Source organism: Lutra lutra, chromosome 7 (genome assembly GCF_902655055.1).
Source record: "Lutra lutra chromosome 7, mLutLut1.2, whole genome shotgun sequence".
In the NCBI taxonomy this organism is placed as follows: domain Eukaryota; kingdom Metazoa; phylum Chordata; class Mammalia; order Carnivora; family Mustelidae; genus Lutra; species Lutra lutra.
In genome coordinates, this window is record NC_062284.1 from 104145333 (window position 1) to 104159207 (window position 13875).

The following is a 13875-nucleotide window of genomic DNA, read 5'->3' on the forward strand; positions in this document are numbered from 1 at the left end:
TAACCAAATGTTGCCAGAGGATCTATTCTAAATGGAATAGACTGTCTTCCATCCTAAAAGAAATATAGAATTCTTTAGTCAAGATCATCAGTGGTGCCGTGTTCCTTTCTAGAAGTTCTTGGAGGGAGTCTGTTTCCTTTGTCTTTTCTAGTTTCTAGAAGTTGCCTCCATTCCTTGGCTCATGACCTCCTTCCATCTTCAAAGCCAGCTGGGCTGGTCCAGTCTTTTTCACATCCCATGACTGTCTCGTCTTCCTCTTTCACTCATAAGCACTCTTGTGATTACATCGGGCCTGCCCAGATAATCCACATCCCTCTCCCCATCTGAAGGTTCCTGATCACACCTGCATAGTCTCTTTGGTGTGTCAGCTAACACAGGCACAGCGTCTGGAGAGTAGGATGTGGACATTTTGGTGGCGGTGGGGTGGGGGGGAGCGTTACTCAACAATATCGAAGCATAAACGATATTCTATACTTTTGTTCCATTAAGTCCATATTTCATGTCAGGAAGTAACTCCTGAGGAAGTTTTAAAGATTGGCTAAGGTTAGTCTAGAAGACCCTCTAGCACTCCATTGTTCGGTCATGACTCATCTGACTTCTTCAGGGAAGAGTAATGTTTCCTGGATCTGAGATGCAAATGACTCCATACATTTGTCGCCTTCGCCTTGCCAATTCCCCCTTTTACTTAATTCTGTAGAGACCTGGCATATGGCCCTTGGAAACTGGCCACTCCTTAAACTTGCTGCCAACTGGGGACTCGATGAGAAAATTATGAGATGTTTGCTGGAAATAGTGCAGCTTGGTTGAAGGTGTGTTATAGCATCATTGGCAAATAACGAGAATTTTTTAAAGAGCCCTCGTGTTGGGGTTTTGTTGAAGACCAAGGGTCCCCGTCCCCGCTTTGCTCTAGCTTGGTGATTCTCTTCCTGTCCATCACTGTTCCTGTTCCTACTTGCAGCCCCATGTTAGCACCCGCCCATGCGAGGCAGCCAGCCGCAGCCCCCTCGTGTGTTAGAAAGGTCCTATAGCTCACCACGGAGAATCGGGACTTAATTATGTTTACCCTGGCTCCTCTGGGCCTTACCCTGCCAACCCAGCTGCAGCACACTCCTCCATCTAGAAACCAGGCAACCGTCCCAGCTGGATGCCTCCTGCCAACATTTTTCTGAAGACCAGCCAGAAGAGGAAAGAACGGGAGGACAGGGGGTTTGAGGAGGGAGGGAAGAGAAGATGCACAACGAATTGCCTTGGTCTTTAGCCCCGTTGGATCTCACGCTCCCAGAGGTGGTGACACATCTGTGTTCAGCGGCCATCAGTGGTCTTGCTTGTCAAAGTCCTATTTGGCTGTGGTGGTGCTTTCCTGAGTGCTGGGAGTCTCTGGAATTACCCTAATCTTCCTCTTTGCTTTGCAACTATGGAGAAGTAGGAATACCTCGCTGGTCTCCCACGCAGAAGACAGGTGAGCTGGCGTTCTTCTGTCTCTTTACTGATATGCTAATCATGAAACTATGTATCTTCTTGTCATCTCCATAATGAGCTACAAGACTCTCCAACTTCTCTGGGATGAGGCCCTCTAGCTCGTGTCCAGTGTCACAGCCTTCCACATGAGAGTAGTTGTACTTTTGTATCTGTTGATTTAAAAATAATATGTGAACAAAGACATCTGAGTTTAGTACGCATTGGGGTAAGTTTTTGTTTTATTAATCGCAACAGTATCTAATAGCATTTAAAAACCAGCCAGGACAGAGACTGCTGTAGTACCCGGTCCCAAGTATGTCAATGTTAGTAGAATGAAAAAAGAGCTTGTTGAGAATATAAAGATTCGTGGAGGGAGTGACTCACAGGAGGGGGATCCCCTGGAGGGAAACAGGGACCTAACTTGCCTAGTTTTGTATTTGCATGAGCTGGTCTGGGAGCAGCCCCGCCAGCTCTTTCCAAGAATGTATATGCCCTCAGGGGAAAGATTGCCTGTTCGGAACAGGCCCACCCACAGAAAACCACATTGTTGAGATGCTCCTTTCAGGGTTCAGAAACCTTCAAAACAAACAAAACTACTCTGTAGGCTGGGACTGCCAGTTGAACACTCTTTTGGTTAACATTACAGACCTTGCAGGGAAAAGTGACCCCACAGCAGCTTGAGCTAAGAGGGGAAATGATGCAAGTAGATGAGACCCCAGCGGGGACAGCCAGCTCTAGTACACCAAGGGGACTTCCCTGGTGGGGAGTGACCTCAAGTTCTCTGCTCTCCCACAAACATGTTGGTGACCAAGGAGGTGTGTGAAGAAACAACTGGTTGGAAAAAGACAGTGATTCTAAACTATTTAGAAACCCATGGGGCTTGGTGAGACATTCCAATGTATCAAAATGGACAACTAGCCATAACTCTCTAGAAGATCTTCTAACCCACCTGCCCTATGGTTGCTGAATCAAGAAGGATGAGAGTTTCCAAGGTGGTTGGGTGGTCACACAGGGACTCAGTGCAGTGGTAACTGAGCCATGGGAGAGAAAGTATTTCAATAGTTTACAACTGGAAAAGCTACCCCTTTGCATCCTGGCTGCTACCTGAGAACTCCAAAGTGGCTCATAAAGGTTTGAGAGCCATGGGGAGAAACTAGGGATAAAATCCCATTCCTTTATTGCCTCTCACCGTTACCACAACAAATTAAAACCTAGACTCTCTTCTCCCGAAAGAAACTTCTAGATACAAGCATCTTGTCCTGAGGTGATAAGGGAAATTAACTCTGACTTCAGTGCCTACTGGGTGCCAGCCCCTGGGCTCAGAGTTTCGCAAACATGCCTTCATTCTCCCTTCACAACCACCACCTGGTGGACGGTTACTGCTCTCCTCTTACAGATGAAGAGCCTGGTGCTCGAAGTCACACATCTACTGGAGGGTGTATCTGAATTCTACCCAAATCTACCCAACTCCTGAGCTGGTATCCTTCCTTCCCATCACATCACACTGTAGTTTTGTAGGTTTTCTTGTAAACTGTGGGGGCTGGCGTGCCTGGGTGGCTCTGTGGGTTAAGCCTCTACCTTCAGCTCAGGTCATGATCTCAGGGTCCCAGGATCAAGCCCTGCATCGGGCTCTCTGCTCAGCAGGGAGCCTGCTTCCTCTTCTCTCTCTCTCTCTGTCTGCCTCTCTGCTTACTTGTGATCTATGTCTTTCAAATAAATAAATAAAATCTTTTAAAATAACAAATAAAAAATAAACTGTGGGGGCTACAGCTCTCCAGGAGGATACCTGGTCAGTACATTGATCAAACAGGTCCACTGTATCCTTTTAACCCTCCCCAAATCAACTCTTCTCATATAATAATATTCACTTTATTTTCACTTATTAACTAGTATGACATTAATCAATCTAATCACACTGAAGTCAATATCTTTAATGAAGAAATGAATGGAGCCACATTTAAGACATTTGAAATATGAGCTTACCGCATATAACAAGGCCTTTTGGCCTTCACTTTTTTACTGAGACCTCCTTATTCTTACAAAGTAAGAAATCGCTCAGTTAAAAATACATACATATGTACCTATGCATAGACATTCCCCCAAAGAGAACTGTTTTAGCAATTCTGAAAGCTGTCCTTGGGTTTTCTTCTAAAGCATTTTCCATGGCAATCAATTTCATGGACTTGTTCACGTGGGCAAGTGCCTCGTGATAAAGATCCCAGCCTTCCACAAAACCTCGCCCGTCCCCATTACTCCTCAGCCTCTTTCTCTTCTACTGTGTGTTGATAATGTCGTGTTATAAATGCCCATCAAATACAAATCAATAATGATAAGTGTCTGTTCCCAATTAATTTTATCTAACATCTGATACACGCTGGATTGCTAAGTGCGACTGTGAAGCCGGTCGAGGGGGAGTGAGGGTTTGAGGAATAAAATGCCTCTGTTTCCGATTCTAGACTTCCCGCCCCTTTCCAGAGTGTGTTCAGCCTCCTCTGATGTATCCATAATTTCATCCTCCAGAGTGAAAAAGGCAGGAGGCCACCATCTTTCTGGGGCTGTGTGTGAGAACTACATGAATGCAAATGAGCTTTGCAGGGATGAAATGCCCTCTACCTACAAAAAGACAAAAGTTGTAGCTTTCCCATTCTGTTGGGTCCAAACAAGGAGCAGAACGGTCTATTGTTAATATTTGAGGTTTTTGACTCAATAGTACTTCCTTTACCCTGGGGAAAAAGATTTAAATCTATAGGCCCTGGATGGTCAGCCCCCTTCAAATTCATCAATCATATTGAATTTCAGAAGCTATCCCAACTGTCCTACTTTAACGTCTTCTTTTTGTAATGTAATTTTATTTCTTAAATGTATTATACAATATTCAAACCTTCAAAAAAAAAAAAAGGACATGGAAAAATATAAAAGATACCCCTGTATCCACAGCTTGGCTCAAGAAATAAAACACAGGGAATAAAGTTAAATTCACTTGGCTCTGTGCCTTCTTCATAGAGCTTGTTACTGCTAACAGGTTATTTCCCGAGAGCCTGGGGAACTGGATGCTTTGCTCTGCCTCTCTTTGCAAGACTCTGGAAATGGCCCTGACATCTCCCACCTCTGTGCTGTCAGAGTCAGGAATGACCATGTGATTGTTGAGGCCATAAGTTAGCCACTGTGTGTACGTTGGCTGTGACTTTTGGGCCTTATTGTCAGATGGAAGTGCCCATAGCTTCCCATCACAACCTCTTTCAGAATGTTCAATGGGAGCGCCCCAGATTCTTGACCATAGTTCTGCAGAGAGGCCAGGGGGAGACACGCTCTCTAGACTTGAGGTGGACTTAACTTCTTGAGGAGGAAGGCGCAGCACTGGCTCCTGTAACCTTCCCCGCTGCAGTGACAGCTTTGGGCTACAGGCTGTCCCCAGTTTGAGCTAGTCCCCAGGTTGGGGGCATGTCCAGCTGTCTCTCCCCTTGACCTCCTCTAAGCAGAGCTCTTTTAGCCATAGAAGTGTCCCGGCCAGAGAGCTGTGGACCAGCACCTCCTTCGGCCCCTGTCAGATTTCTTGCAACATGGGTCATGTTTGGTGAAGACAGAACTCGGAATATTAACTATCTTTAACATCATTCTGGGGACATTCATCTTAAGTAAAAAATATATATATAATAATAATGCTTTGAGGCCCAATAATTTTAATTTTAAAGATAAGGGAGAAAATGCAGAACACTCGAGGAGTCATTTGCCCTGTTGCTCCTGCATACTGTAGCCAAATAAACACGTTCCCGTCCTTATTTATGCTGCAGACCAGTCATTTTTCCTTACACAGGAATCTTATTAAACCAATAAATCAATGTTAACCTGGGTTTTAAATTGGCCCAATATGTTTGGAGAACTTGCTGGTTTAATTTTCCTATTTTTCATTTTCAGTTAACTAATTTAGTTTTCCCAGTTGGGATACCACAACCTTAGCAGGAGGATTTATCTCGAAACCAGAAAGCCCTGACATACCTTGCCACCAAAACAAAGGAGGAATCCCAGCATTTAGTCCTATAATGAGAAAACAAAGAAGCAAAACTCTAGAAGACATCTATCCTGATCATGGCAAAGAGCCTAAACCTGGGCTCTGAGAAAGAGCTATAAATGCCTTCAAGTACTTCTGGATATTCTGTTCTACATTTTCTTCACATCTCCCTGACTGAAAGTTTCCAGTGCATCTGTGTTAGGGTCTGGATGTTTATGTCCAGTCCCTCCAGAATTCATGTGTTGAAGGCCTAACCCCAACATAACCATACAGACACCATCAGAGCACTCTCTTGCTCTCCCTCCCCCCACCCTCTCTCCCTCTCTCTGGCACTTACAAGAAGAGATCATGTGAACATACAGCAAGATGGCGGCCATCTATAAACCAAGAAAAGAGGCCTCAGGATGAAACCTACTTTGCCAGCACTCTGACCTAGGACTTTTAGCCTCCAGAACTTTGAGAAAATAAAATTTCTGTTGTTTCAGCCATCTGGTTTATGACATTTTCTTATGGCATCCCAGACTAAGACAATCTCCCAGCAATGTTTTCCCAGGAACTCTGTGAAAATTGCTGGTGCCCCTCCACTCCCATGGGAATGTTTGGTGTCCCCACATGTGTGTATGATTGGAGAGATCTTGGTTGGCACCTCTAAGGGGTCCATATCACCATGGCTCTAGTAGGTCACAACACAGCCCAAGACCCCAGAATATGACTGGGGACCAGACACACTAAGGGAAGCTCTTTTCAGCCATCAACCTCCAGAGGAATGTGTGTGTGTGTGTGTTGAGAGGGGTGACTTTTTCAATGGACCAATACTAGAAATGTCCTCAAGCCCAGGACTACATGGGACTTGTTCTCCACCCTGAAGCATGCAACTAGAGGGTAAATGTTGGCCTTATGAAATGCTGGCTCAGTGTGGGCTGTATCTGGGAAAGCTGTTCTGTTTCATGGAAAGAACATCAGTTTTAGAGTCAGGCAATGCTGGGTTCAAACTCAAGCTTTTTACTGCATTCATCAAAATAGTATAAGCAAAGGCTATGTTGGCTCAAGTAACTGAAAATTCCAGGGAGTTGCTTTGCTTTCAGACACAGCAATATCCAGACAGTCAAAAGGCATTATTGGAAATCTGTGTTCTCTCTTTCCACTGTAGTTCTCTGTGGGCCTCACTCTGAAAAGTCTTCCTCAGCATCTCTAGACTCGTGTGATCCTCAGTACTAAGGACGGATGGAGGAAGGAGACAGTCTCTTTCTAAAGGGTAGAACATAGGTCTTGGTGAGGTTTCTGATTGACCAATTCTAAGTCATGCATTCACCCCTGGTGGGGCTGGGGCTGGTGGGGGTGTCTAGGGGGGTGTCCTATTTTTAAACCTGGAAGAGATGCTGCTGTTACTTGAGAAGGAGGAAGGGACGCAAATCAACAGATGTCTATATAGACTTAAAGCGCTCTGTGACTCTGGGCAATTTATTTAACCTCTCTGATCCTCAAGTTCCCCTTTTAGGGAGCTAAGAAAGTTACACATAGCTCAAGGCACAGAATGGAGGTATAATAATGGTTAACTTTCTTCTTCCTTCCTCTTCCTACTCCTGGCCTTCTCTTGGAGGCCTGGGGGTGTTTTAGCTCTGCTCTGATTGGTATTGAAGACAACATGCTGTTGCGGGCTGAGGAGCCTTGAGCAGTAGGAAAACCTCAGAATCTACTTAATGGGGCTCCTAAGCCAGGGGTTGTTTGCACTTGGGAAGGTGCCTCAGGGGCACAGTGGACTCTGAGCTGGGCTCAGCCCTGATGAGGCTCAGCCTGGGACATCCAGGTCCTAGTGCAAAGGGCAAGTGAAGTCCACATTTGTCTGGACTGGAGTCTTAGAACAGCAGCAGGCCTAGAACCCCAAATCAAATCTCTCAGTCTATGTCATCACCACCGCCCCCCGCCCCAAATAGACTGAGCCCTATACGAGCCACACAGTCCCTTTCAGACTTGTGAAAGTGCTGCCCTACCTGAATGGACCCTTGTGACTGCTAACAAATCCTAATGTAAATTTGCCTCCACAAATGCTTATGAGAGCCTATTTTTTTTTAAATATTTTATTTATTTATTTGACAGACAGAGATCACAAGCAGGCAGAGAGGCAGGCAGAGAGAGAGAGGAGGAAGCAGGCTTCCCACTGAGCACAGAGCCCGATGTGGGGCTCGATCCCAGGACCCTGAGATCATGACCTGAGCCAAAGGCAGAGGCTTAACCCACTGAGCCACCCAGGCGCCCCTATGAGAGCCTATTTTAAAACACTGATCACCTGGCAGCAGGTGCCACCAAACTGCCCAACGTGTTCTTCCCACTGCTTCCTGCTGTCCCTCCCTAACCATCCTCACAACACTTTGTGACCTTGATGGCCCTTTTTCCACAGGTTCTAGGAGTCTGGGAAACTGTTACCCTCAAGATCTAGATCTAGGGCGACCAGATGAGAGCAGGGGATCTCTGCTAACAACGCTCATCCTGGAAGGAGGTCTGGCTCTCAGTGCTCTGACACTGCCTTTTTAAAGGTCACCTTCAAATTCTGAGGAAATCCAAAAGAGACCGAAACAAGTAATATCACTTACTGAATTTCTTTGAAGTCTCATACCTACTTTCCTTGGATCCATCTTGATTTATTCTGGGCCCTTGACACAGGTCTTTGTGCAGAAGACCTCAAAATAGCTTCTGCATGCGTCTCCACAGATTTCAACCACACCTCCCCAAACTAACATACATGAAAATGTTAAGAGTGCTTGGGAAGAAAAGTTCCATGTGACCTGAAGGCAGCATTATAATTAATTATTAATAACAGTGAATGTGGTCACTTTCTCTTTCTGCAACCAGTAGGCTCAGAGCAGAGGTTATTTGGGGGCAATGGAAAATTATACTGGTAATAACTTGGGAAAAGGGGTTAACTCAAGCTTCAGAATGGGAGAATGTGCTAGAAAGTTTTTTCAGTATGAGTGGTTACGTGGTGTTGCAACCATCACGTCTTTCAGAGACAGTGATTTATGGGTAAAATTGCTGAGCTGGTGTGGTTCACAAAGACCTCAGAGTAAATGGACGTACAAAAGCATCATAAAGAGAGATTCATGTCAATACACCTGAGTTGACTACTTTGAAGGTTTCCGGTTTATGTAATTTGGGTCTTTCATCTATAAATCCATTTCCTTGGGATAGTTTTATTTTGTGTTGTATGTGTGGGATTGATAATCCTGAAAGAGTTTCTTATGAGAGAATGAGGAAAAGCCCCTCCAAATACTGTTGGTGGAAGTGTGAAACGGTACAACTTTTTTAGAAAGTGATTATGGACTATCTAGCCAGATTAAAAATGCAAAAATACTATGACACAGCCACTCCATTCTAGGAGTGGATTCTGCACATGTACTAGCATAAAGGACCATGTGACTATATCATACCCAAACCACGGGTGTAACCTCGGTCCTCTTGAGTAGAACACAAGTGGAGTAGAGTGCAGCCACCATCAGACACTGTATAGGTGTTAAGAAGAATGAGATACATCTGCATATGAAAGAATCCATATAGTATGTTAGCTGAAAAAAGGGAAGGTACACCCTAGTGTGCACAGTAGGCTTCCGTTTATGAATACAGATATGTTGTGTGCATAGGGAATTAGCGGCAGGATACACCAGGAATTATTAATAGGTATATCAAGACTGGAGGTCTGGACCTCGAGAGAAGCTCCCTTTTCATTAGGTCTTCTTAACTGCTTGAACTTTATTTTATCCTGCTCATGCATTTCTTTTTCAACTGGAGAAAAACACAAGGAAACAAACCAAGGAGGCCCCTTTTCAAAGGGAACCCCGTTTCCAAGACAAAGACTGTTGTCATCCCGTTAAAAGCTCTGGTTGCACAGTAGAAAGACCATTTGCCCTCCGAGCCAGTCACATTTTATAAAGACCACCTTTGTTTCCTCAGGGAAAGAGGCAGATGTGGCATTTGGGGCTCTCTTTCATTTTGAAGAAAGGAATCAGAGAGACACTTTCCCTTCATGCTTTTGATGCGATGTTCTTTTAGCCTCTTTGCCCAGCCTGGCTCTCTGTGAGTAGTTCTCATTTTAATCCTAATGTGTGGGCTCATGGGGATTAGTGTGGGACAGGAAGGAGGCAGGACCCTGGGTACGTCATTGACCCTGGAACTCCCTAAGCCTGGCAGAATGAAGTGGACCCCGGCTACTCCCCCTAGTCACCTGCACTTTTATTTGATGATTTATTAATTTTGGTGCAGAAACATAGAGAAAGCTTAAGAAAATACCAAACTGGGGCACATGGGTGGCTCAGCTGGTTAAGCTTTGGACTCCTGGTTTTAGTTCAGGTTATGATCTGAGGATGGTGAGATCCAACTCCATGCCTAACTCCATGCTCAGCGGGGAGTCTGCTTGAAGTTCTCTCCCTCTCCTTCTGCCCTTCCCCTCACTCATGCACTCTCTCTCTCTCTCAAATAAATAAATCTTTTTTTTAAAAAAATGAACTAAATTTTTTCATCACTGCCTTATTGACCTGTTCACTATTAAGTGGTTTATCATTAGTGATTCCATACACAATGTCTTTGTATTTTATATTACAATAAATCCAAATGTGAGAAATTTAAGCAAGACATCTCTTTTTTTGTTATCAGATTGGTAAGGCTTTAAAAAGTTTGGGGGCTCCTAGGTGGCTCAATTGGTTAAGTATTAGACTTTGGATTTCAGCTCAGGTGGTGGTCTCAATGTCGTGAGATAGAGCCCCAGAGTGGACTCCGTACTGGGCGTGGAGCCTGCTAAAGAGGCTCTCTCTCCCTTTCCCTCTGCCCCTTACCCCCATCTTAAAAAAAAAGCTTGGGAGTACAAATGTTAGAGAAAAAGGCAGGCTAATTTATTCAATCGTCGTGGTGGGTGCAAACTGGCTCAGTCCTTTCAGATGACAGTTTAGCAGCATGTGTTCAAACTAAGATAGGCATAGTCCCTGACCCTGCGATTTCCCTTCTAGGAGTTTCTCTTGCAGAAACACTTGCAGGTGTGCACACAGATTATTATACAAGAATTTTATGTTTTACTGTTTCTATTCAGGAGCACTGGAAACAATCCAAATGCATATTAAGAGCAGATTAAACAATCATGATAATTCCATACAAGGGGACACTAGGGTGGGATGGAAAAGAGAGAAGCAGCTCTCCACGTACTGACATAGATAGACGTCCACTACTGAGAGCCAAGTTTAAAAAAAAAAGGCAAAAAAAAAAAAAAAGGAAAGAAAGAAAAAGGCAAAGTAGAAACAGCATTATGTATGTTCTCATTTCAATTTATATGTACTATAAAGATCTATAATAGCATGCACTGAAAAAAATATCTGGGCGAATATAAAGCAAGCAGTGTTTATCTCTGAGGTTACAGGGACTTTTACTGTTTTATGCAAGCACTTTATAACTTTCATTACAGCCATGTGTTACTTTTATTATCAGAGATAACAACAATAATCCTTAAAATAAGAAAAAAAAATACTGATCAGAAAAAAAAAAGCGCTGACACTTGTTCTTAAAAACAACTGACATCAGAGATCTTATGATGTTATTCTTGAAAAGCAGGATGTTCTAAACCGATTTGCACACCAGTGGCTGAATTTGGGGAAAGGTTGTTTGTTTGTCTCTTACTGCTTACGGGGTGCAATGCCACTCCACATGATTAAGATATATCTTTTCCATGGATTGGAGAAGGAGTAGCCCACTAGCTTATTTCCTAAGATTTTAACTAGAAAAGTCCACAAGTTGTTTTAAGATGCTTACATGAACACAAATTAGAAAATGACAAGCTTCTCTTTCATTATAGATGAATGAGAAGGGGGAAAAGGAGGAGGAGGAGAAAAGCATTTTTTGGATGCTCTATTCAGGAAATGATATTTCTTTTTACTCCATCCTCGGAGATGCATTCTGCAAGCCTTCAGCTAGAAGAAGGTGCTTGTAGTCTCATTCATACCCCTCTTTTCTATTTAACTCTTCGTACACCAAGTTTTCACGAACCCATACAACTTCTGAAACTCCACGATGACGGTGGGAATGATTCTGTTCTTATAGAATGGTTTATGGTGCCCTCTTTTGGATTTCCATTTACATTCCCAGGCCGACACAGGACCCCTGCTGCTCTGAGATGAACCTAGTAAATGTGGCCAGAACTGGGTTCCCACGCAGCTGTCTGTTTGGTTTGGTTTGGTTTGGGAAATGAGATGTAGGGATTCCAACTCCCATTCTTGTGTGGCTAGCCCAGAATCCTGAAAAGGGGCCAAGCTGGTGATCCATTCCAGCTTTCCCATTTAGAGTGAGGAACTCCAGGTTGGAGGTGGGTGGGTTGTGAAAAGGTTGTTCACTGTGGCCGAGAACAGGCAGCAAAACCCCATCTCCTGTCCGCTAGTCCAATAGCTACCCGACTTATGCTCATCCCACGGCTTTATAATGAAAGTTGTTCAAATGAAGATTTATGACTTCATCTTGGTGGGATGTCTCAGGTGTTTGATTTGAAGGATGAAATGCACACTTACCTTTCCACTCATGCAGAGTCTAGCTAGTCTTCCCATTACTGTATTTGGCACAGTCTTTCCCATCAAGCCCTGGCCTCCTTCCCGGGAAAAGTCATGGCTTTACCTGCTGGGATGCTTGAGCCTCCTGTCCCTCCGAAGCTGTTGTGTAGGCTGCCAGGGTTGGCCTGGATCTTGAGGCCGTTGTGTCAATGCCCTCCCATCTTCAGCCTAGGAGATGACCTCTAAACAGCTCTTGGGGCAGTCTAGTCCTCCTACCTCCTGGAAAAGCAACAGACATTGTCTCCTGGAACTAAGTGGCAACATCAAGGCTGGGAGGTGACGGTCAAAGCGGCCTGGGCAGGAGGTGGCAGGGGCTTATGGCTTTGGGGTCTACACCCTCAGGGTGAGCAAGCCAGAGGGCACCACACGCCAGGTCCCTCTCCAGTCACTGGTTTATGAATGTCATCAATTCAAAGAGTAGGTAAGCCTGTAACAACGCAATGACCCTAGAAACGCCCTGATCAGCCCATGATGAGAGATCTATATACTAGAGATTTCTTCAAGTTGGACAATATCCTAAGATTCACATATTTCCAACCACAAGTTGTAAGGCTAAAATAAAGTCCTACATGATTAATATTAAAAACACATTTTTAATCAGTCATGGTAGACGAAAGAATGAATTCGCTGTGGGCTCTCTTTAGCAAATGATATTACAACATTGTTGATATATGAAAAGGCCGTCAAAGAGCATGCAGCCAAAATGCGGGGGGGGGGGGGAGGACTAGAGAGGCACATCAGGCTGTTAATGAATATATGATGTGATTTTTCTGCATGTCGTAATGTTTGTGGGATTTATCACTATCTTAGATTTTTAATTCGTTTTGATTTCTTTTGTAATGCTAAATAAATATTCACTTTGGTACCAAAATTTACCCCCTTTAACTTAAAGAGGAACCCCTGCAAACTGCATACACATCATTCCTCCACAAAGCCTGGATTAGCCTTTGCGTGTCCTTCTTGCTCTGGTTCCGGGCTGCACGTGCGTATCCGACAGCGGCCAGGCATCATCAGATTTGACATGATCTCCTCTGCTTCCAATTTTCCAAAGAGCTGTCACATCTGTGATGTGGGATCTAGTTCAGAGACTGTGGATGACTTGTAACTTCTCTTTGTTACTGAAACTGTCTGCCTTAGTTTTCTCATCTTTAAAATGTGGATAATCCTGGCACCTACTTTGTGGGATTGCTGTGAGGGCTCAGTGAATTAATATACTCAAGGCGCCTGGAATCTTGTCAGTGCAAAGCAAGCCCGGGGTAAGAAGTTGCTGTTCTTCTCTTTTCTTCTTTGCCTGTCCAGATGCATTTCACAATATGCCATAGAACAAGACCTCAGACTTTCCTTACCCTCTTCTCCTCCCCCCCGACCTTAATATACTTAAATTGGGAGATTGAGGTATCAGAGGGAGGTTAGAAGTGATAGGACTCATAATAAAAGACAACAAAATCTTCACCATATAGAAAGTCAACAGATAAAATAAGAAAATTCAGAAATCAGGGCGCCTGAGTGGCTCAGTGGGTTAAAGCCTCTGCCTTCGGCTCAGGTCATGATCCCAGAGTCCTGGGATCGAGCCCCACATTGGGCTCTCTGCTCAGTGGGGAGCCTGTTTCCTCCCCTCTCTGTGCCTGCCTCACGGCCTACTTGTGATCTCTGTCTGTCAAATAAATAAAGTCTTTAAAAAAATTCAGAAATCACAGCAGAAACATATTATCTAGAAATACAGAGACAAAAACCAAGAAACAGCGGAACAATTTGAAAGCTGTGGTCTCTGAGGAGACAAGATGGGATGGAACCGGAAATTACTGTTTTTATCATAAACTTTGGCTTTCTTAA